We start from the raw sequence: 24,448 nt of genomic DNA, 5'->3' as shown, positions 1-24,448 counted from the left end.
TTCCCATCATTCACTGATTCAACGCCCAACCAACCACAGGTCTCTTAAGTAAAGCTCTTGGGTATTTAGGGTTGGTGGCTTTCTCTCTCTTCTTGTCGTGACTTCCCAGATCATATATTTGTTGTTTATCATCTGGACCACATGTGGTCACATGTGTGTAGCCTCATGTGTAGTCTCTCTGCCTTCAGGTTGGCCCCTTCCAAACTGCCCCCAACACATAAGCTGCCTCCCCAGAAGTCTGTCTGAAACACTTACCTGAGTTTGTCACTCCCTGCTGAAAGCCTGGGTTTGGCTCCTGTCAGTACAAGACAGATGATACTCCCCTCAACCTGCCAAAGAAGACCCTCCAAACCTGATGATGAGGTCAGACTCATCATCTCTGTACACAGCTCTGATCTTTAAGCCTGGGTAAGCAGAAAACACCAGTACATGCTTCACCATTTCAGGTGTTAACACCTCGGGAATCCTGTTACCTCCTCTATCCACACTGGAATGTTCCGATATAATGGCCACATGTGTGTGGAGCCTTCAAACTCTGCTCTTCTAGTTCTTCATTAAAGAAAGGGGAAAATACCTATGATATCTTGAAGACATTGAACCAAATAAAAATTAATATTTTATTTTGATTTCATGTTGAAGTGATAAGAATTCAGACTTATTGAGTTAAATAAACTAACAGCAGTATCCGTTTCACTTATTCCCTTTTATTATTTAATGTGAAGACACACTGATTTTGTTTACGTAGCTCACATTACATTCCTGGTGGACAGTGCCCTCCTCCCTCCTGTGCCTCTCCGACACTCCCTCTTCTTTTCACCAAAGTTCTTCCCATGTCTCCTGACCCCGCTTCAGAATCCGTTCCTCCAGTTCTCATCTTCCTCAGGGCCAAGCTGTGCCATCAAGGACACCTGTGCACACCCATTTCACACTCTGTTGACATTATCTGGCTGCTTATTCCCTACTAGACTATAAGTTCCTTAAGGATGGGAGTTATGCCATAGTCACACACACACAAATACATTTACACGTTCAGCAACCATCCTCAGACATCTGCCATGTCCAGATCTTTCAAACACTTGAAAGGTGCTGCCCTGCTCAATGTGACCTCATCTTAACTCGATACATCCACAAGGATCTCATTTCCAAATGAGGTCACACTCATGGTCAGGTGACGGCATTGGCAGTCAACAATTCCTCTTGGGGGACACGATTCTGTTCACCACAGGAGTATCTGGCAACAGGAATCAACAGGAGGTTTAGGGCCATGCTGTGCAAAGTGGAAAAAGCTAACGAAGGGTGGTGGGCATGACTGGCATGGAAATTGTCATCTATGTAACCCACACAGGACTGACTCTCCTTCGTGTCAAACTCAAATCGTTAAACTTCTTCAAGCCCACTGCCCTTGGAACAACGTGGACCAGAGAAGGTGCAGAGTCACACCGCCTTGCTAGGCCCTAATACTGTATAAAGAAATATAACTTTTCACATAAAATGCATCCCAATTTCCAAGTAAGGTGGAATCACTCCTAATATGCAACACAGGGACAGTGTGTTCCACTGTACCCCTGTCACTTCGGGATATAGTAAAATTTTCAGAAAAAGCACAACTGAAAGAAATATATTGAATGGTTTGATACATTTTAATGAGAGTGCACTGCTTACAGATGTAACCTACAATAGGCATTGTCTTTGTTCCTTTTCTCATTGCTGAGACAAAATATCCGACACCCAAAGTTAAAGGGGGAGAGGTTTATTTAGCTCACAGTTTGTAGAGGTTTCAGTCCATTATCAGCAGGTTCCAAGGCAGGATAGCACATAGCAAAGGGGCAACAGTTCATGGTGGTAGAAGACAGAGATCTTAACAGCGTCATTCTGTCTCTTTTTTTTTTTTTGGTACCGGCGATCAAACTTGGGACCTTGAACTTGCGAGGCAAGCAACAGAACCACTGAGCTAAATCCCCAGCCCCTTTCTGTCCCTTTTGACCCCTCCAGACTACCAGGATTAGGGAAGTGCCAAACCAATCACTCACATGTAGTGGTTTAGTAATCACATGTCCTTAATCCCAGCATCACACATTCCAGATTCAGCCACCTCTGAAAAAGAAAGCTCCACCTCATCCGCATGAGGCTTTGGGGGGAATATCTAAACAGACGCCATACATAGACAGGCACCATCTGGGGAATGTGGTAACAGTTTCCACACAGAATTCTACCTGGCCCCTTGTCAGCCTTCCATCAGTTTTGGATGGGTGTCACTTTGTGCATGGACATTGTGCCCAGGAGCCATGCCAACAAGGATGCCCTTACCCCCTTCCCTGAGAGATGCAAGATCCTTGCAGTGATTTTATCTAGTTTATCTGTTCTGTCCAGGTGACCCGCTGAAAAGAGGTCAGGCAGGTAGGGTTGGTGCCCAGTGCACAAGAGAATCCTGCCACTTCTGGGGCTCGATTCCAGTGGACCAAGAAAATAAAACACATCTGCAGTCCCCAGGCTTCCATCACAGGCTCACCTGCTGGAGCAAGGCCAGCCCTCAGGCCTGGACATGGCACCCCTGCACATCCCACAACAACGGATGTGTTGCTGATCACATGATTCTTCAGCTCTGCCAGGAAAAACTTGGCCCACATCTACCTTTGTCTCTCTCTCTCTTTTTTCCTTCTTTTTTTGTACAGGATGTTAAACTTAGGGCCTTCACTCTGATCTATAGACTCAGCCCTTTTTGTTAAATTTTGACATAGGGTCCTGCTAAGTCAGTAACTAGCCAAAGCTTGGCTCAAACTTGACTCCTCCTCCCTCTGCCTCCCAGGTCACTGGGATTATAGCTGTGCACCACCATGCCCCAATCCTTTGTCTCCTTATATAAAATCTGTTACTCCAGGGGGCCAAGGGGTACAGAGGACAGCTGGAAAGGGGCCAAGAATATGATCCTCCAAGCTTATTGGTGCCAGCACTTCAAAAGGCTGCAGAAAGCTCCTCTTTGTCCCTCTCAGAACTTTTGCAAAGGGGTTTTCATGTTTTTGTTGTTGTTGTTAATGGAGGTTTAATATATTTGTAATAAGGACTCCAAATCCCACTACAGAGGCAAAACACCCAGCATTCTCTCATCACCCATAACATTTGTTACAAGACAAACTTGTACAGATCTAGGTAGAAACGGAAGTCATGGCTGCTCACCCTTGTGACCAGCGACCTGCACCCAGGTATGTGTGCCCTGTGTCTGTCACCGCCTGCTAGTCCAGTTCATCCTGCTTATTTTTATTCTCCCCTGGCATTTTTGAGACACTAAGAACTCTCAAGTGATACTGCAGTTTACATGAACCTAGACAAGAAGAGGGACCCCTCTGTGCCCTGTATCATCACCTTCCATAAAGATGCTGCAGAAATACATATATAGAAAAATTAAAGCAACCCGGCTGCTAGGCTGAGCAGTGGAGTGTAGGTGATAAATGTCGGGCACGGGCGGCACTAGTGACATCTTGTGGTTGAATCTGGTGACAACGTCTCCTCACGTCTTCCCTGTGATTGCACAAGCTGTCCACAAGCATCAAGCCCTGTCATTGCTCATATATCAGCAAAGAGACATCTGGGACTTGAATAACTGCTGCCAGGACCCACTAATGCACCCACTCAAACTTTCTGCTACCTGGCTGAGCCTCATGCTGGCAAATCTGCCAGCTTCACTCACCAAAAGCCATCAAATTGAGGGAATGATCTGTTTGCTGTTAAATCACATTTGTACCCTTTGGTGAAATTCATAAAAAAAGATTCTTTTTCCAGTGTGGCTGTTGACAAAATTTGTGAACACCGTGCCCCATAATGAGGCCATTACCAGAAACACACAGGGAAGCCAGCAGAATGGTTAGAAATGTATCTTTAATTCAGCAACACAGAAGCCTGATTTCCCCTGCACAGAATGGGATGGAGACATGGGGAAATGGAGGCATGGCAGGGACCTCTGGGTACACACTTGTGTCTCCTTGTCCTCCTTCCCAACGTTTACATTTTGTCCAAATGATTCTGAGGTTTTTTTAAAAGCAGAAGGTTCTTGGTCTGGACACCTTCTGAGCCATTGATGCATGGAAAAGATAGAAAATTATTTAATCAAATAAAATGGCACAATTTTTTTAATAACCCATATTTCATGTCTGGAGCCCAGCAAGGTATTGAATACCAACGCAGTTGCTTTACCTTGTGTGCACATTGCATTTCATGTCTGATCTGCTGAATGTCTGCTCTGGGGCCCCTATTTCCAGAATGATTGTTAGAGCCTGTCATCTGGACCGCACTAAGTGTGCCTGCTAGCTCAGCGGTGGTGAACTTACGGCATGTGTGCGCAGAGGGCTGTTTGTATCATTGAAAGCTCTAAAACGATTGCCATCCCTGTTCTAGGTAGCTCACAACCACTGTCCACAGTAGTTCACAACTACAGTTTAACGTGCCTATAAGACCATCTTTCAAGGTCAGAAATGGAGATACTACAAGAACCATTTTTCTCAGCAATATATTGCCAAAGAGAGGATGTATTTTTCCTCCAAAGTTATACAATTAGTGACACATTAAGAACTATAGACCATTCCCCCTTCTTGCTGGGGCCGACACACCTCCCCTAAATCCAACTTTTCTTTCTCAGAAACCTGGAAGTAATCCTGTCCCATTCTTTGGCAGGAGCTGGTTATTTAAGATGCAGAAGAACATGACCAGGTGCTTCACAAAAAAAAGGATGTGCAGAGTGCCAGGAAGTCTCCATCCCATCCTGACTCCTCTTATTAGGTAGTGCAGGTTGTGCACTGAAAAACTGAGGCTGTGAGAATTGTCACATCTCTGTCTGTGTAAATGGTACCCACTGATGTGGTGCTATGAAAAATCTGTGTAACTGCAGACAGCAGCCTCTGGATAAGTATGACAAGGTCTCCACCTAACTTCCTGGGAACAAGACATCTCCCAGGACTGAACCCAGCTGAGCCTTAGTTCCATCCTAGTACTGTCCTGGCTGGCTTAAAGTACTGGCTCCCAAATGGAGGGTTACCAAACATATTTTTTTCAGCAGCTAGTACCTCAAGGAAATTCTTTTCTATTCAAATTTCAAGATAGTTAGAAAGAAAAAGGCAAAGTTCAGAGAAAACTGGCCTTCTTTGTGCTGGAAAATATTTAGGTAATATCCTGGAACTTGGCACTGCAAGATGCAAAAGCCCATTGTGTACTAAGTACTGTGTATTTCCCTGAGGGTTACACACACTGGCATACTGCATGTCAGGGTCACCCCAGAATAGACATCCAGTGCTTTGAGGGTCATTATTTGATGTCTTATAGGCAAGGGGTGTCGATTATTTAATTGAAGGACCTACGTTCACCACTCGTGTGGATGTCTGATTGTCATAGCACCTACCTAAGCTGTAATCCACATATACAAAAGAAATACCAAAACTATGCAAGCATCTTGGTGACACATACACATTCTGCCCCAGAGTCTCCATCCAAGCCATCCAGTGTCACCACATGATTCGGTTTCTCAGGATCCCAGAGGCTTGAAAGGTCTGCAGCATGTTGACAGTATCATCAGCAAGCTCTTAGCTTAGACCTTAGTGGTTTTGCCACATTTACAACAGACCCAGAAATTAGTTGGTGATTTAATTTCTTCTACTCTGCAGGTATAAATTTACTAATTTATATCTGCTCCCTTTGATGTAGGGAGTTTTGAGAAGGAGTTTGCGTGAAAGGAACTTCCCCTGTATCACACCAAAGTCCATGGATAGTCACACAGGTGAGGGTGACTCTCAAACAACAAAAAATAGGACATTTTTAAACCATGATGATTCAGTTAAAATATCACCTGAGCAATTCTGATAGTTAACTAATCAAATATTCCAAAGAAAAAGTTAAAAATAATTTAATTTCTCTGTCCTGCTATCAATTCCAAAAATGATGGCAAAAAAAGACTCTTCTGATCAAAAAAGATTCTTCCACGTCAAAATCCTCTGTTTCTCACAATCCCCTCATATCACTTATTCAGCCCTATCTCTATACTGGGTGCTGTGCTGGGTGCTAAAATCCTCACCAAAATTGAACGACACAGTTATTGCTCTTTGAAAGGTTAAAATCAAGAAAAAGACAATAAACACATGGATGTTTCAACTAAGACTGACAGCGAGAAAGGAGAATAACCATGGAGCGTAGCAACAGAAAACATCAGCATGACCAAGTACAGACAAATACAGCACTCATGGACCTGAAGAAATAAAGTCCCACCCCCCTCCCCCACTACTGAGCTGAAAGAATGCTTCTTCCTGGATGAGTGAGGGAAGAGAAAGGAACAAAAGTGAGGAAGGAATTAAAAAGAGGAGCTGTACAAACTAACCACACTTCCTTATTTGTGCATTTTAAATAAGGGCCAATCTATGTTCTCCCTTCCAAGGGAAGTAAATGTGTAAAGTGCTGATTTCCAGTGCTGGATGTTGACCTCCCCCATTTCCGGGTTGCTTCATTTCATAAAGCACAACTAACTGAATGATAGTTGGTGAAGTCTCTTGGGCGGTAGCCAGTAGCCATCTCCTTCTGTTCGGAGACCTGCATCCAAATCGGGGCCTGTGAGATGGCTTGGGTGATCTTAATTTGCCAGTTGTCAACATTTCAAAATCATTGCCAAGTTCAACCAAATGGAAGTCTTTGATGGGGCATGGTTCTCCGTGTGTGTGTGTGAATGTGTGTGTGCGCCTGTGTTGTATATATCAAGGAGTTGCCAATCTGAGCCCAGATAATACACCTGTGCACCCTTCTTCAGTCAGACCTCATTAGTATCACTATACATGATGAATTCTGCAGAAGGGTGAGAAAAAATGGCACTTCAACTTCAATAAGTTCGGTCCAAGATGCAGCAAAATGTGCAGACAAATTTTTTGAGTAGTGGGTGAAATTAGACATCAAAATTTAAACTGCACAGAATTTAAAAAATTACATAAAAAGAAACAGGCTCTGTTCAAGGACAAATAGCTCATAGTAAGAATTATTTAACTCTTGCATATATTTTTGAGTATGAATATCTTGGTCTAGGCTAAATTTGGGGACAATTGAACCAATTCAACATCAACAGAAAAAACAACAAAAGTAATGCTAGTAATCATGACGACTGGAGTTTTTTTATATTCACCATGTACAAACTAATTTGGAAATAAAAACACTGGCTCAGCAACTATGGGATCACCGTGAGAAAGATATGGAAATAAAAATGCAAAAATGTCTAAATCCACCATGTAGAGAATACAGGTCTGGGCATAAGAATTGTTCCTTGAGTTTCCCAGAGCACTTATCATAGAATCCGCAGGTCATTATGCAAATGAAGTCAGATGGCATGTGACTTTGGAGCTTGGAAATTTGAAGGTCACAATTCCCTGGCAAATTGGGCAGGTTGCTGGTGTGGGTGCACTGTGTCTTTGGTCTGAGCAGAGCTCGTAGTATTGTTAAAATATCAAGAGTGTAACTACTCACACACTGGCAGACCTCTGGACCATTTCCAGTTTGGAGTTATTATGAATAAAGCTATTATGACCATCTATATATAATGATTATGCAAAACTAAGTTTCCTGACTTTGAGGTAGGTAAACCTGAGTGTGATCATTGAGTTTGTACAGTAAGTGTATGTTCAGTTTTTAAGCAACTATCACCCTCCTTTCCAGAGTAGCTGTAGTATTTTACCTTGCACCCAGCAATTATGAATGACCCTGTCTCCTCACAACTTCACCAGAATTTAATGTTGGTACTTTTTTATAATCTGAAATAGGAAGAAAAGGTCCAAAGGGGTAGGGGTAATGGAAGGGGAAGGGGAAAGGAAAGGAGGGAAAGGAAAAATGATGAGAAAAGAAAAAAAATGGAAACAAAGTCTATGTAAACAGGGAAGGGTGGAGGGGGTGAAGGGTGCACAGGTAATGGGGAAAAAACAGGAACCAAGATACATCATGTACAGGTACAAGCACCCAATGATAAATGTAAATGTATTGTTTACCTAAAATGTACCAATAAAAGAATTTAAGGAAAAAAAATTTTACAGCCATTTTGATAAACATGCAACAGTATCCTGGTGGAGTTTGTGTCTGTATTTCCCTGATGGCTGATGATAACTGGACATCTTTCCAGGTGCACACTGCCTCTGAATGTTCTCTGGGTGGTGTGTCTATTCCATTTTTGCTGATTTCTAAGTAGACTGTTTCCTTACTGTAGTTTTTTCCAGTTCACCAATTCTTTCCTTCCTCCCCTCGTGCTGTGCAGCGCATTCATTGAGTTTCATTTCATACAGTGCATTTTTCACTTACAATGTCCATTTGCTTCTTTATATCTTATTTTCCTGAAACTTTCTATTTCATTGCTGAGACTCTACTTCTTTTCTCAGACTCCTATTTTCCTTTGGTTTTGAATGTGTTTTTGCCAGTTCATTAACATATCTCGGTTGAGGTTTCTTGGATATGACAAATTTTCATTTGGAGCCTGGATTTCATGCATGCATGTGATGCAGCTCTGGGTCCTCTCCAAGCTTCATTGCAGCCAGTTCCCTTGGACCCTGCCCTGCCTCCCCATCCCCAGACAGACAGAGACCCAGCACGTCAGGAGCATTCCATCGATACCTTGGTAGATGGTCACCGCTAAGGGCTGGGATTTCCGCTTTCCCACAGACACCGGGCTGTTTAACAGGGACTGGAGTGCTTGTGACTGCCTCCTACATGCCACCACTAATGCTGTGGGGAGGTGTGGCCTTGTCACTGCTGGGCAGTGAAAAATATCTTGTAGCTCACTATGCCCACCTACACCAAACTAATGGTGTGGGAAGGGATGTGGAAACTACTAGGGCTGCCATTACAAAGTCCTATAGACTGACACCTTTCACTGCAGGCACTGATGTCTCACAGTCCTGGAGCCAGGTAGTCTGAGACTGATCGAAGACAGGTATGGTCAGTGTCTGGTGAGGGCTCTACTTCTGGTTTGTTGATGCCACCTTCTTCTGTGTCTGAAAAGGCTTTTCTTCTCTCCTTCTTCTTATTAGGGTGCCAATCCTATGGGTCCATCCTTATGGTTTCATTAACCTTAATTACCTCCTTGCAGGCACTGTCTCCAAATATCATCACATTGGAAGTTAAGGCTTCGATATATGGACTTGGGAGACACAATTCAGTCTGCACAGGGGTTGGAAGTCCAGGGTCCTGGCCTGGCTATAAAAGTGGGGACAAGAATCACAAATCCCCACATGGCCACCTCTGACATCACTGTGGATGGCAACCGAGCTGCTCCATTAGACTCTGAACACAGCATTACTTTTCTAAGTTTTGTCTTACCACTTCCTTCTCTCTTGTTCCTTTAGCACAAAGAGCAGGTTCGGGGGCTGCTTTTGTCCATGCATGTTGCCTTTTCTGAATTTCCAGATTCTTCCAGCGTGCACAAGCAAGGAGACATTGCTAAGTCTTTCCTTGGATCCCGAGGTCACCAGGCCACCTGCTTCTCCTGTCTACCCTTTGGAGTCAACCTACATGTGCTTTATCTACAGTGTCCAGGGCTGCTGGTTGGACCTAATGGGAGAGACAGAGAGCTGGATGTTTATCCCTTCCCGGTTGCAGGAGTCCCAGCCAGCGTTTCGGAGAGCTCCAGTGAGTTGCCAAGACTTGTCACACTATTCCTGCCTGTCCCTAGCCCTGAGCATAGAGGTTGGCAGGACTTGCATTTCATCAGCTGCCTGGAACAGGGAGGTGCCATTCTGTTTCCACCTGAAGCCTTCACCCATGTGTATCTCTTGCCGGGCTGAGCTGTAATGAGGGATGTGAGCTTCTGTGTGCTGCATCAGTCAGGGTTCAGCCCACGATAAAAACTGGAGAGATGTACATAGAGACGTGCTGAAAAATGTATAACGAGGACTGCCCTGCCTAACTTCGGGGCTAGACAAACACATCCAAACTCTGTAGGGCAGCAGCCAGGAGAGGACTGGGATGCACGTGGCCATAATTTGGAGTCTGGCCATAAGAGAGGCCTGAAGCTCTGCACAGTGCTTCCTTCTGATTAAGCCAGGCCCACCAGAGTATTCACCCCTGCGTAAAGTCAGCTGACAAGATGTTAGTGATGCACACAAAATCCCTTCAGAGAAAAGTCAACTTTGTATTTGCTAAAATAAGTGGACAAAGTTGTGTGTGTGCCACAAGATAGCAGTGATGGCCTCCCACCTGTGCTCATTTAGCCTAGGTTAGCCAAAATGCCAAGAAAACCCATCACAGGGGGTGAAAGAGTGGGCACATAAACTGGACTGACCGCTCTGCATGCCAGCTCTCAAGTCCTTCACTCTTGTCTTGTCATAATGGTCATCACCCTCGTGCCAACCTAGCCTCATTTTTTAAATTATTCAAAAGATATCACTTGATTTATTCTTGGGTATATACCTGTAAGAATTAAAAACAGGTGTTCAAGGGCCATGGATTTAGTTCAGTGCTGCCACTGCCTGCCTCGCAAGTGCAAAGTCCTGAGTTCAATCCCTGGTACCAAAAAAATAAATAAGATGAAAATAAAAACAGGTGCTCAAACGAGTACATGTCCACAGCAGCATGATGCACTACACCAAAACACAGAAATAGCCCAAATTTACATCAACAGACAGATGGGAAAAGCATTGTGGTAAATCTATACCACATAATATTCCCAGCCATCAGAGGGATAAATGATAAATTTGTCACAACATAGATGACACTTGAAATCGTTATGCTAAATGAGAGAAGTCAGGCACCAAAGGTCACATCTGCTTTTATGAAACATACAGAAAAGGTAAACCCACAGGAAGCAGATTAGACTCCAGGGCCTCGGGCAGGAGGAGGCAGGGAGGGAAGTACAGGATCTCACTTGGAGGTGCTGCAAAGGCTTGGGGCCTAAATGGAGGCGGTGGTTGCACAACGCTGTGCATGTGCCAAGTGGCACTGGTTTATGTGCTTTAAAATGGTTAGTTTATCTTCATTAGCATGAACATGTATTCTTAAAAAGCCATCAGGGGAGAAGAACGTGCCCAGTGGAAGAAGGTCCCCCAACTGTCCCATTCCTGTGTCTGGGATACCATAGCAGGGTCAAGCCCTCTGCATTCAGGGACACCAAGTCACCTGACTCAAGTCTAACCGGTAACTGGGGCAAGACAGGGCAGAGAAACCACTGTAAGTGTGGGATCCCTTAAAGACTGAAACTGCTGGGGCCGGGGATTTAGTTCTGGTTCTGGTGTGAGTTTGATCCCAGGTACAAAAAAAAAAAATGATTAAAACTGCTTCTCTCTGCTAAGTAGCAGGAGTTCATGGTACTGTGTATATGACTTCTGAGAAGGAACATAGTTTTTAAAAAATGAATATCACTCATATCATCTTGCCTTCTCAACTTTCTACTCACTATGATTTGACGCCCAATTATAAGCTCGAAGCAGAAGAAGCAGACAACCTCAGCACGTGAAGGAAAGAAAGAAGGGACCTCCATGACACATCCCGGCCCAGAGTCCTCTTTCTCTGAGTGAAGCCTGGAGCTCCTCCCACAAGGCAGGTTTGAGGAAGGAGCATCTATGACCACACACATGAGCAACGGAAGACTCAAAAATACATCAGATCCAGACCTGGAGCAAAGCAGAGGAAGAGTGGTCACCACCTGGCAAGGAGTAGGGGGCACCACACTCCACATCTTTGGAGAGAAGCCACAGGCAGCTCTCTGGGGTGGGGACTGAAGAGTACTGTGCTACACTATCTGACCCTAGGCTGCATGACACCAAACATGGCCTCTGTGCAATGACTGGCCAGTGTGACTGTCTCTATCCCTGCCCCACGCCTTCCCCAAAGGCGAGGCAACTGGTGGAGCAGAAGGATGAGTGCCTCACTGTCCAGAGATGATGCTGGCACAGCTGCATCCCAACCACAGCAAGATCCTCTAAGGAAGCCAAGAAGTAGCTGCAGGCATAGAGAACAGCTGGGTTGGAGCAGGGGTTATGTCACACTCTTCCTTGATATGTGTTCTCAATTTCACGAACACTCAATACTGCCACAGTGTTTTTCTCACCTTCCTATTTTAACTAGCTCATAACTTGTTTGTTTTCTCTCGGAGTTCCGTCATTATGCGAAAGCTTGGTGATCATCCCAGCCAGTTAGCTAATAAGGTTAACTTGAGGTATTCTCAAATCTAGTAGGACTTTGATTGTCCTGCTCCTTTGAGTAGAAACTATTCTGGTAACTCTGAGAGAGGGGCATTTTGGAAATTGGTACTGTATTAATAAATGATAGATTTTCCTTGTCTACAAAGGTCTGTGTGCACACCCTTTAACTAGTGGAATCAGATATGCAAATAATTGTAGCAGGAAAAGGTTAGCTGCAGAAAAGCTCTGTTCTATCTCAGATCAAGATACAGGAGGAAGGTTAATTCACCTTCCAGTGCTTACCTACAAAAAAGAATACTGTTTCACAATCTCTCCTATTCCAAGTGCCTTGTCTGACATCTTTAATTCTCACAATAACTATAAAATTAATTAACTTTTATCATATTTTACCAAGAGAAAAATCTGAGGCCATCGACCTCAGTGTCATAACTTACTCTTGGATTTGGAAGGCATAATACCTATTATTGAAAGGTGACTACACTGATTAGCTATGCTACAGTTATAATCACACTTGGATAATGGTGTGGATTACTGTCTTTGAATCTAGAAACAACATCATTACTGACATGCTTCTCCTTCCCACTTCGTAAATACAGCTTTGCTAAAGAAAGTGTGTGTTTCTCTTGTTTTCTAAAATTTCTGAAAGTGAATGGCTGTTCAAGGCCAGAAAAACCAAGCAACCTGAAGCTAAGTTGCTATCAAGTTCGATTTTATCTATCAAGTTTGATTCCCACACTAGCTATATAGATTTTCTCCATTTCTACAATTTTACAAGGTGAAAACATCATAAGTGAAGATAAAATAGAGGAAGAAAAGATTTATAGTAGCTAAAACAAATATTTATATCCACAAAATACAAGGAGTTTTTTCAAATCAGTGAAAAAAGCAAAGCAAGCAGACACATATGAATAAGTTGTCACTGTAAATAGTTGAAATTACGTAAAATTTATGAAAATATGCTCAATAATCAACAAAATGTAAAATAAAATTAGGTTGTAAATTCTGTTACTGTTAATGATAAGAGTAGTGTATATTAGACTAATCTCCTACAAATAAAAATGCAAACTGGAAAAATACTAAAATTATAGCTTCAACAAAAAGCAAGAAATTAGAGAACAGATATCCTTGTAAAGAGGGGAATTGCACAGGGTGAGAAGTGTGATTTTATTGCTCTCTGCTGAGGGCATAGACCCATCTGAGTGGAACGACAGGGGCTCCACACGAAGCCAGGCGCTACTAACTTGAGGAGTCAGAGCACAACACTGGGACCTCCAGAGTGCTAGAAAAGGAAGAGCAATATCACCACAAGGAGGATGATTGGAAAGCTTCAGATACAAACATAAAATTGCCAGAATCCTTCACTGATTTCTGATTTGTATAAGCATAAGCACAGTCAGAACACCAGGAGGATCCATGTAAAACAAAAGATGAAACTGGAGATTTTAGCTAATACCTGTCACAGAGAAGACAGGACTTGGACTTTGCATTTTGCAAGGTTAATTGACTGTGGGAATATTCTTTAAAGAAATATAAGAAAATCCAGAGGCTCAACAATGTCATATTCATTCTAAATTACACAATCAAAAATTAGTAGACATACGCACAGAATGATCATAGTCAAGAGAAAAAAGAGGCAAGAAAAACTGACTCAAAGATGACCTAGATGTTTGCAATAAACAGAAAATAGCTTTAAATCAGATATTACAAATATGTCCAAAAACATGAAGAAAATAAGGTTCTAACAAAAGTGGGAAAACAGCAGGGAAATGGAAACTTTTAAAACAAGAACCAAATACAAATTATAAAACTGGAAACTGTTGAGTGAAATGAAAATTTGACTAAATATGGCTAAGCATCAGAAGAATCAATACATTTGAAAATGGATTAATACAATGTAAAGAATAAAGAAAAAAAAAACAATGTCTCAAAGATCTGAAGAAGAATACCAAGTGGTCTAAGACACATATAATTGTAGTTCCAGAAGGAAGAAGTAGAAACTTTAATAAATAAAGGTAAAATTTTCTAACTGACTGAAAAATATAAACTTACAGATTCAAGTCTCTCAAGAGAGAAATACAAAAGAAAAAAATCTTAACAGTAGCTGGGAAAAAAAGACACTACATATGAGAAAATAACACTATGAATAATATTTACTTTCACACAAAAAACAATGGAGTCAATGGCCCAAAATTGCTAAAGTGTAGAAGAAACTATTAACAAAGAATTCTTTATCAGGCGAAAATATTCTTGAAAAATTAATATAAAATCTTAAAGAGAAAATGATATAAAATAAAAGCATTTATTTCTTATTGTGTAAAGCTACAGAACAGGAAATGCTAGATCATTTTTTCCAAGCTGAAGGTACATGATACCAGTAGAATCTATAAAAAGATAAGAACAATACTAGGTAATTACATGGGTTATGATAAAAAGATAATTTTATTTAATTCATTCAAGATATGACTATTTAAATAAAATACAACAATGTATTATGGGTACAATGATATATACAGCTGAAATTTATAGCAACAGTACAAATGATTGGGAAAAGTAACTATACTACTGAAATAGAATATTTAAATGGTGCTAAAGAAATGTAATTCCTTATCAAAAACTCATAAAGAAATTTCTCAAGTCAGATTATTTTACCAGTAAATTCTATCAAACATTCAAGAAAGAAATTACTCCAGTTTTACATAAATGCTTTCAGAAATAGAGAAGGAAGAATTCTTTCCTACTGTATTTCATATAACCAAGAAAATCTTTAAAAATTTGACAGAGGGCCAGGGATTTAGCTCAGTGGTTCCATCCCCTGCCTCCCAAGCTAAAGGTCCCCAGTACTAAAAAAAAAAAAAAAAAAGAAACTTGACAGAGACACTGTAATAAAAGAAAATTACAGATCAGTATCTTGACCATAGACAGAAAAATTTTAGCGTAATATAAGCTATCTAGATATGTATATAAATAGAAAATGTAGTGTTCACAAATTTGAATACTCAAACTTATTCAGATAGTAATCTTTCAGAATCCATGCATACTTACACATTCATCTATTCCCAGTATCTTTTCCCATCTATTCCCAGTATCTTTTTTTATTCTCAGTATCTTTTAATTGAAATTTACAAAAATGTAAATGATCCTAAAATGTGCGTAGGAACGCAAAGAACCAAGAATAGTCACAAAATTATAGAATAAAGAAGAACAAAGTTAGAAGTCTCACAGTACTTGATCTCAGGTATTACTCTAAAACTACAATAATTAAGACAGTGTTGTATCAGTATAAAGAAAAAATTTTTTTCTTAAACAAAAAAGATTACAGAAATAGACTCACATTTACATCATTACATAATTTTGGAAAAAAAAAAACAATGGAGCAATTAAATGCAGGAAAAAGTCTTTTTTTTTAAAAAAGTGGTTCTGGGGGCTGGGGATTTAGTTCAGTGGCTCTGGCGCCTGCCTTGCAACTGCAAGGTCCTGAGTTCAATCCCAGGTACCAAAAAACAAACAAACAAACAAAAAACAACAACAAAATAGTGGTTCTGCAAAAGTTGAATACAAGCCCTGGCATGATTCCATCCTGCACATCTGTTCTCTGGGGGCAATAGCTGTTTATTTCTGTCCGTGTTCTACCCCACCTAAGTGCGTGCCACCACTCCATGAAAGATTTGATGGAGAGTTTAACAACTGACTTCTGGCTGCCGGTCCAGAGGAAGGGGTTTCTGAGCCGCCATCCCACCACTCCTGGCTCAGAGGAAGGGGTTTCTGGGCCTCCATCCGTCCCACCACTCAAGGCCTAGAGGAAGTGGCTTCCAAGCTGCCATCTGTCCTGCTGCTCCTGGCCCAGAGGAAGGGGTTTCCTGGCTGCCATCCATCCCATTGCACCCAGCCCAGAGGAAGGGGCTTCAGAGACACCTTCCCACCGCTCCCAGCCTAGAGGAAGGGCTGCTGTCCAGTTCAGAGGAGGTGAGCCGCAGCAGGTGCCAACAGCAAACCCTATCCAGTTAAAATGGGAAGACAATAAACAAGTCTCAAAACCAGACTTCCATATCACCTACAGGAACCCCAAAGGGATGAGATGGAACACTCTGATACTCAACAACCTGGACTCCCTGAACTGTCAACAAAAGAGGATCTGGAAAAAATAAAATCAGAAATAATTTCTCAAATAACAGCAGAAATTGTGCTCACAGTGCAAGACATGATTAATAAATCTAGAGAGGAGCTGAGGAACATGATGGAATCCCAACATAGGAAACAAATGGAATCCAAAAAACAGATGCAAACAGATTTCCAGGAGATGAAAAACTCCATCGAAAGACTGTGCAGCAGAATGAGCCAATGTGAGGACAGAATTTCAGATATAGGAGATAAGATTGCAATTACTGACCAGGAAAAGAAAAATTGCTTCAAAATTGTAAGAGACCACAAGAAATCAATCCAGCAGCTGCTAGATGATGCAAAGAAGAATAACATAAGAGTGATTGGAGTCAATGAAGAAACAGGAGAGAGTGCAGATGACATAAAAAACTCTTCACAGGTGTAATGGCAGAAAACTTCCCAAGCACAGGAAAAGAACTTGACATACAGATGAGTGAGGCATATAGGACTCCAAATAGCCTTGATTAAAAAAAAAATCTACACATGGGCATATAATTCTTAAGATTCCAGAAACTCAACAGAAGAACAAAGTTCTACAAGCAGTTAGAGAAAAGAGACAAATCACATACAAAGGAAAGCCCATCAGAATCACAGCAGACTTCTCAAGGCAAACACTAAAGGCAAGAAGAGCTTGGAGTGACATATTTCAAGCCCTAAAGGAAAACAGCCTCCAACACAGATAGATGTATCTTGCAAAACTATATTTCAAAATGGATGGAGAAATAAGATACTTTCATGACAAAGAGCTCCTTAGGAACTTCGTGAATACCAAACCAGCACTCCAAAAACTTTTACACAATATCCTAGGAACAGACATTGAGGATCACAACCCAAGGAAGCAAAGCAGAATGAACACATCTGGCATGACAAGAAATTACATGTAAAGGGGGAGAACCCAACAAAAAGAAAAAGTCATGGCAATGACAAATCAATACGTTTCAGTTATAACCATCAACGTTAATGGTCTCAATTCACCAATCAAAAGAAATAGACTGGCAGAATGGGTCAAGAAGCAAAATCCAACAATATGCTGCATACAAGAAACACACTTAATTCAAAAGGAAACTCATAGACTGAAAGTTAAAGGGTGGAAAACAATACTCCATGCAAAGGGAAGCCCAAAAAAAGCAGGAGTAGCTATTCTCTTGGCAGATGAAGTAGATTTCAAACCAACACTGCTTAAGAGAGATGAAGAAGGACACTACTGCCTTGTAAAGGGAACAATCCAACAGGAAGAGATGACAATCATAAATATCTATGCACCAAACACTAGTAGATTTCAAACCAACACTGATTAAGAGAGATAAAAAAAGGAGCCAGGGATTTAGTTCAGTGGTTCTGGCACCTGCCTCACAAGAGCAAGGTCCCGAGTTCACTCCATGGTACCAAAAGAGAGAGAGAGAGAGAGAGAGGGAAAAGGACACTACATCCTTGTAAAGGGAACAATCCAACAGGAAGAGATGACAATCATAAAAATCTATGCACCAAACACTAGTGCATCCAACTATATAAAACAAATACTAGCAGACATGAAAAGTCATATACACATTAATACAATTGTAGTGGGGGACCTCAATAACCTACTGTCACAAATAGATAGATCAACTATACAAAAAATAAGCAATGAAATACTAAAACTCAATCGAACTCTTGAACAAATAAACTTAACAGATGTTTACAGAGTGTTCCACCCCACAATATCAGAATACACATTCTTCTCAGCTGCACATGAGTTGTTCTCCAAAATAGACCACATACTCACACATAGAATATATTTAAGTAAGTGAAAAGTAATTGAAGTTCTCCCCTGTATATTATCAGAACATAGTGCAATGAAATTGGAGATCCATAGCAAAAGAAACTGGAAAAATGTCATAAACACGTGGAAATTAAACAACACACTTCTGAATAACCAATGGGTCACAGAGGAAATTAAAGAAGAAATCAGACAGTTCCTACAATTAAATGACAATGACAATACAACATATCGGAATCTATGGGACACAATGAAAGCAGTCTAATGAGGGAAATTCATAGCAGGGAATACACATACTAGGAAAACAGAACGAGCCCAATTAAACAACCTGATGCTGAACCTCAAGCTTCTAGAAAAAGAAGAGCAGGACAAACCCAAAGGTCATACAAGGGAGGAAATTATAAAGATCAGAGGAAAAATCAATGCAGTGGAGACTAAGAGAATGATACAAAAAAAATCAATGAAACCGAGAGTTGGTTCTTTGAAAGAATAAACAAAATTGACAAACCCTTAGCCAACCTTATCAGAAAAAGGAAAGAAAAGGCCCAAATCCACACAATTAGGAATGAAAATGGTGAAATTACAACAGACTCAGCAGAAATCCAGAGGATCATCAATACCTACTTCCAGAACCTATACACCAATAAGATGGACAACACAGAAGAAATGGACAGATCCCTAGATACATATGAATTATCAAAGTTGAATGGAGAAGACCTAAAAATTCTAAAAAACCCAATATCAACCAATGAAATTGAAAATGTAACTAAAAACTTACCAACTAAGAAAAGCCCAGGTCCTGATGGCTTCACGGCTGAATTCTACAAGACATTTAGAGAGGAAATACTGATACTACTGTTTAAACTCTTCAATGAAATTGAAAGGGAAGCAATACTCCCAAATTCATTCCTGGAAGCAAGCATCACCTTGATACCCAAAACAGAGAAAGACCCAACCAAAAAAGAGAACTGTAGGCCAATCTCACTAATGAACATAGATGCAAAAATTCTTAATAAGATACTGGCAAATAGAATGCAGAAGAGCATCAAGAAGATCATACACCCTGATCAAGTGTATCCAGGGATGCAGGGATGGTTCAACATACTCAAATCAATCAATGTAATACACTGTATCAATAGAGCCAAGGACAAAAACCATATGATTATCTCCGTAGACACAGAAAAAGCATTTGACAAAATCCAACAGGCATTTATGATAAAAACCCTACAAAAAATTGGAATAGATGGTATCTACCTCAAACTGATAAAAGCGATCTATGAAAAACCAACAGCCAGTATCATACTAAATGATCAAAAACTGAAATCCTTCACACGAAAATCAGGAACAAGGCAAGGATGTCCACTATCACCACTCTTGTTCAATATAGTTCTGGAAACGTTAGCCATGGCAATTAGACAAGAGAAAGAAATAAAAGGAATAAAGATAGGAAATGAAGTCAAATTGTCATTATTAGCAGATGACCTGATATTCTATATTGAAGACCTCAAGAACTCCACCAAAAGTCTTCTGGACATAATAACCAAATTCAGTAAAGTAGCTGAATACAAGGTCAACACACAAAAATCAATAGCTTTCCTCTACATGAACAACAGACTCACTGAGAGAGAAATAGGGTAAACAATTCCTTTCACAATAGCATCCAAAATACTGAAATACCTAGGAATTGACCTAATGAAAGAAATCAAAGACCTCTTCTCTGAAAATTCTGGCACTCTGAAAAGAGAGATTGAAGATGATATCAGAAAATGGACAGACATCCCCTGCTCCTGGTTAGGAAGGATCAAAATAGTGAAAATGGCTATACTTCCAAAACTGCTATATAGATTCAATGCAATTCCAATTGCGATCCCAGCAGCATATTTCACAGACCTTGAGAAAACAATCCAACAATTCATTTGGAACAGGAAGAGACCCAGAATATCAAAAGCAATTCAAGATAACAGAGACATGGCAGGGGTTATCACAATCTCCAACTTGAAACTATACTACAAAACTACTGTGATGAAAACAGCATGCTACTGGCAAAGAGACAGACCTGAGGACCAGTGGCACAGATTAGAAGATGCAGAAACAACTCCAGACACACTCAGCCATCTCATCTTCAATAAAGGAGCCAAACACCCTCACTGGAGGAAAGATAGTCTCTTTAATAAATGGTGCTGGAAAAATTGGACTTCAACTTGCCAAAGATTAAAGCTAGAGCTATATCTCTCACCATGCACTAAACTAAAATCAAAATGGATTACAGATCTAAATATTAAAACAGAAATGCTGAACCAGTTGGGACAGAGGTTAGGTAGAACTCTTGAAGACATTGGTGTAGGATAAGATTTTATGAACAAAACCTCAGTTGGCCATGAAGTAGCACAAACAATCAACAAGTGGGATCTCTTCTTATTAAAAAGCTTCTGCACAGCAAGAGAAACCACCAGCAGTGTAAAGAGACAACCCATAATGTGGGAAAAAATCTTCAACTGCTGTTCCTCAGACAAAGGCCTACTATCTCAAATCTATAAAGAACTTTAAAAAATCAGACCTCCCAAATTTAAAGACCCAATCCAAAAATGGGCACCTGAAATGAACAGATATTTCTCAGGCAAAGAAGTAGAAATAGCAAATAAATACATGAAAACATGTTCAACATCATTGGTCATTCAAGAGATGCAAATGAAAACAATGCTAAGATTCCACCTCACCCCAGAAAGAATGGCTGCTATCATGAAATCAACCAATAACAAATGCTGGCAGGGCTGTGGGGAAAGAGGAACACTGCTCCACTGCTGGTGGGAGTGTAGACTGGTGCAAGCACTGTGGAAATCAGTATGGAGATACCTCAAAGAACTAGGACTGGAAGTCTCATTTGATCCAGCTATTATCCTGCTGGATATCCTTCCAAAAGAATTAAAAGAATCATACCACATATGTGTGTACCCATGTTCATAGCAGCACAGTTTGTAATAGCTAAAACTTGGAAACGGCCCAAATGCCCATCAACTGGAGACTGGATAAAGAAAATGTGTTTTTTTTATAAAATGGAGTACTACTCAGCCATAAAAAATGAGAAATTAGAGACATTTATGGCTAAATGGATGCACATTGAGGCAATACTCTTAAGTGAAATAAATAGGACACATATGTATAAATACCAACTGGTTTCTCTAGTATGAGAAACTGAAAGGGTAAATAAGGACCAAAAGGTATAATAGATAATGTGAAATGGGAAGAAAAGGGGCAAAGGGGAAGGGGAAGTGGGAGGGGGAGGGGAAAGGATAGAAGGGAATGGAATTAGTATGAGAAAATGAAAAAATGGAAACAAAGTTTCTGTTAATAGGGAGGGATGGAGGGGTTGAAGGGAGGGCAGGGGAAAGGCGAAAAATAAGAACCAAGAGAGGTTATGTAAAGGTGCAAATTTCCAATGATGAATGTCATTATATTGTATACCTAAAATGTACCAATTATTAGAATGAATAATCGATAATGCAAAATAGGAAGAAAAGGTCCAAAGGGGTAGGGGTAGTGGGAGGGGCAGGGAAAAGGAAAGAAAGAAAAGGAAAAATTATGAGAAATGGAAAAATTGGAAACAAAGTCATTGTAAATAGGGAAGGGTGGAGGGGTCAAGGGAGGGCTGGGAATGGGGAAAAAATAAGAACCAAGATGCATCATGTAAAGGTACAATTCCCAATGAGAAATGTAAATGTATTGTATACCTAAAATGTATCAATAAAAGAAGTTTAAAAAAAAAGAAGAAAAAAAGAAAGATTGGATGGATATGGACATGAGCCCCCTGAGGCCCCAGGACTATCTTTTCGGTTGTGAACTAAAGGCCAACAAAGATTATCATATTAAGGTGGATAATGATGAAAATGAGCACCAGTTGTCATTAAGAACGGTCAGTTTCGGGGCTGGTGCAAAGGATGAATTGCACATTGTGGAAGCAGAGGCAATGAATTACGAAGGCAGTCCAATTAAAGTAACACTGGCAACTTTGAAAATGTCTGTACAGCCAACGGTTTCCCTTGGGGGCTTTGGAATTACACCACCCGTGGTCTTAAGGTTGAAGTGTGGTTCAGGGCCTGTGCATATTAGTGGACAGCACTTAGTGGCTGTGGAGGAAGATGCAGAATCAGATGAGGGAGGAGGAAGAGGATACAAAACTCTTAAGTATATCTGGAAAGCAGTCTGCCCCTGAAAGTGGTAGCAAGTTTCCACAGAAAAAAGTAAAACTAGCTGCTGATGCAGATGATGATGATGATGATGATGACAATGATTTTGATGAGGAGGAAGCGGAAGAGAAAGCACCAGTGAAGAAATTGATACGAGATACTCTAGCCAAAAATGCACAAAAATCAAACCAGAACGGAAAAGACTCAAAACCATCAACACCAAGATCAAAAGGTCAAGAATCCTTCAAAAAACAAGAAAAGACTCCTAAAACACCCAAAGGACCTAGTTCTGCAGAAGATATTAAAACAGAACTCTAAGTATAGAAAAAGGTGGTTCTCTTCCCAAAGTGGAAGCCAAGTTCATCAATTATGTGAAGAATTGTTTCTGGATGACTGACCAGGAGGCTATTTAAGATCTCTGGCAGTGGAGGAAGTCTCTTTAAGAAAACAATTTAACCAGTTGGTTAAAATTTTCCATCTTATTTCATTTCTGTAACAGTCGATATCTGGCTAACCTTTTTATATTGCAAAGTGAGAACTTTCCCTACCATGTCTGATAAATGTTGTCCAGGTTCCATTGCCAAGAATGTGTTGTCCAAAATGCCTGTTTAGTTTTCAAAGATGGTTTGCTTGGTTTTACGTATGTATGGAATGTTATGATAGGACATAGTAGTAGTGGTGGTCAGACATGGAGATGGTGGGGAGACAAAAATATACATGTGAAATAAACTCAGTATTTTAATAAAATTTTTAAAAAGTTGAATACAGTAGTTTCCCCTTCTCCACAGAGGATACATTCCAGTACCCCTGGTGGGTACTGTAAACCTCAGTAGCAAATGATGTGTGTACTGAGGTATGTGTTTTCCTAAATGTACATACCTACAATAAAGTGTAATTTATAAATTAGCCCCAGTAAGAGAGTATCAACTAATCATAAAATAGAACAATGATGGCAATATACTATAATAAATGTTATTTAAAACTTATGAATAGTTTATTTTTGAATCTTCCATTTAATATTTCCAGATCACAGTTGACCAGGGTTAACCAAATCAGCAGAAAGTGCAACCAGAAAGAATGAAGGGCTATCTCACACACGTGGAAACACACAAGGACCGGACCCCACCTCACACAACACACAGAGACTCATCTGAGAAGCAGCGTATACCTAGTCATAAACACTAACACAAAGGAAATGATTTCTCCTGTAAGACATTATAAAGTATCGCCATAAAGGAGAAACAAGATAAACCAGATTTTAGCAAAATTCAAAATGTCTGTTCATCAGAGTCACTATTAAGAAATGAGAAGGGGCCCGGGGTTTTAGCTCAGTGGTTCCGCCGCCTGCCTCACAAGCATAAGGACCAGAGTTCGATCCCCGGTACCAAAAAAAAAAAACCAACAACAACAGAAATGAGAAGGCAGCTGGGCATGGTGGTACACACCTGTAATCCCATCATTCTGGAGGCTGAGGCAGGGGGATCACAAGTTTGAACTCTGCCCTGGAAACAGCAACTTTGAGACATATCTCAAAATAAAAAATGAAAATGGGCAGGGGGCTTGGGATGTATTTCAGTATGAAGGCCTAGGATTCTATCCCTAGTACTCTGAAACAAAAGGGGGTAGGAGGAGGAGAAGACCCACTACAGACTGAAAGAAAAGATTCTAAAATCAAATATCCATGATTTATTTGTCTCCAGAATATACAAGTAACACCACATACAAAGCCACATATCTTGTCATTTCATGCTATGCAGCTCTTGAAGGAGCAGTCATAATCCATGGTGAAAAAGTTAGAATGAATGGCAGAGCTCACAGGGAATTTCACAGGTTCTGATTTGTGTATTACATGAGCGTGTATATTTTGGAATACTTATGTAATTGTACACTCACTCTGTGTTGTCACATTCTGTGTGCACCTTACCTCAAAAATAGAAGATGCTGTACAAATTATTAAACTCCATGAGTAGATTCTCTTCTTAGAATGGTTTAGCAATCATGAAAGTGTACATTCTGGTCTTGAACTAATATATGACCATACTGAGGATAATGGTAGGCAAATCCTACTGTGGAGGAAGAGACAGTAAATATTCTGGGATTAGAATTGGAATTATCAGTACTAATTCATGGCTTCAGTACTTAGTATCTAATGACAAGGAGAGAGAAAGAACAGAGAAGGGAGATAAGGGCCTTAGAATAGTGCACACGTAACC

At 40.6% G+C, this 24,448-nt stretch overlaps 1 pseudogene; it reads left to right on the top strand.

The window, feature by feature from the left end:
• The first annotated feature begins 21,335 nt into the window (after window positions 1–21,335).
• On the top strand, window positions 21,336–23,160 carry LOC101720852 (nucleophosmin pseudogene; annotated as a pseudogene).
• Window positions 23,161–24,448: the final 1,288 nt, after the last annotated feature.

Source organism: Heterocephalus glaber, unplaced genomic scaffold, assembly GCF_053883595.1.
Source record: "Heterocephalus glaber isolate CG9 unplaced genomic scaffold, H.glaber_assembly_v1.0 deba00000331, whole genome shotgun sequence".
Classification (NCBI taxonomy): domain Eukaryota; kingdom Metazoa; phylum Chordata; class Mammalia; order Rodentia; family Bathyergidae; genus Heterocephalus; species Heterocephalus glaber.
Note: the sequence above shows the minus strand (reverse complement) of the source record. Positions and strands in the feature narration are given on the sequence as shown.